The sequence below is a fragment of the Bison bison genome, unplaced genomic scaffold (assembly GCF_000754665.1).
Source record: "Bison bison bison isolate TAMUID 2011002044 unplaced genomic scaffold, Bison_UMD1.0 scf7180017864518, whole genome shotgun sequence".
Classification (NCBI taxonomy): Eukaryota; Metazoa; Chordata; class Mammalia; order Artiodactyla; family Bovidae; genus Bison; species Bison bison.
Window position 1 is genome coordinate 19,848,110 of NW_011495071.1, and position 1,468 is coordinate 19,849,577.

The 1,468-nt window shown below is 46.5% G+C and overlaps 1 protein-coding gene across 1 annotated transcript in view; it reads right to left on the reverse strand.

Moving 5' to 3' along the window:
• Positions 1-1,468, reverse strand: part of TXLNG (taxilin gamma) — a 56,524-nt gene that overhangs the window by 50,076 nt on the left and 4,980 nt on the right. The window lies entirely within an intron of this gene.

The window sequence follows — 1,468 nt, forward strand, 5'->3', positions numbered from 1 at the left end:
TATGATTGTTCTGCAGTTTGTGGGTCATCTGTTCGGTGGCTCTATGGTTGGGGTTAATGGTGACCTCCTTCAAGAGGGCTTATGCCACAGGCTGGGTGACCAGGGTTCCTGAACCCAGAGCCCCTGCCCCTGAGGCAGGCCACTGCTGACCCACCGTCCCTCCACAGGAGACACTCAAACACAGTTCTGGCTCAGTCTCTGTGGGGTTTCTGAGCTCTGCTGTGTGCAAGGTTTTCTTTGAGCCCTCCAAGTGTCACTGGCGGGTATGGGATTTCATTCTAAACGAAATTTCACCCCTCCTACTATCTTGATTGGGCTTCTCCTTTGCCCTTGGACGTGGGGTATCTTTCTTTGGTGGGATCCAACATTCTCCTGTTGATAGTTGTTCAGCACCGAGTTGTAATTTTGGACTTCTCCCAGGAGAAGATGAGGGCATGACCTTCTACTCCTCCATCTTGTAAGGGAATCTTTGCTCAGATTCCCATAATACTGAATGGGGATATCCAAGAGATTTTGTGGTGCCGGGAAAGATTGAAAGCAGGTGGGGAAAGCAATCACATTGCAAAAAGCAATTAGATGGCATCACCAACTGAATGGACATGAGTTTGAGCAAGCACGAGTGTTGGTGACAGACAGGAAGGCTGGTCAGATAAGACTCAGCAAATGAATTGCACAATTTTCATGAACCAGGGATGGAACTGGGCCCTCCTATATTGGCAGGCACTTTTTTTTTTTCTTTTTTAATAGTGATTAGAATCACCCTGATGGCTGAGACAGTAAAGAGTCTGTTCACAAAGTCGGGTTCCCAGGATCAATCCTGGGGAGCTTCTCCTGGAGAAGGGAATGGCTACCCACTGCAGAATTCTTGCCTGGAAAATTCCACGGACAGAGGAGCCTGGAGGGCTACAGTCCATGGGATTCGCAAATAGTCTGGGCACGACCAAGTAGGTTCGGCACTCTCTTTCATTCGCCATGATAGCGAACCTCGGGGGCGGGGACTCAACGAATATTTGCATAACTAGCATGCATTGCATGCAATATAGTTTCAATTTACTATTTCAATTTACCATAATTTCTTTTAAACGTAGTATTTTGAAGAATGAGCCTTCAGTCACTTAAGAGAAAAGATCTGTTGCAAACTCTTGACCTGGACTTACCCTTGACGCTCCTCACCCTAACTGTGTTATGTGTGCTCGTGCTCAAGTCGGGTCTTTTGCCTTGCACTTCGTATTTGGTTGGTTAGGTCTGAGGAGAAACATCACTGCATTACCCTCAATTTTTGAAGGTCTTGTGAGAGAAGCAAGACCACTACCGTTGTATGCAAAAACAGACCTTACAAAGTGAAAGCTTTGAGGCAGGCTTTTTTCCTGGGGTCCTTATATTTAAGAACTTTCCATGTGGTTATTGGGGGAAATTCCGAGATTAGGCTTTGGTCTGCTTAGTTGACTCAGTCGTGTCCGACTATTTG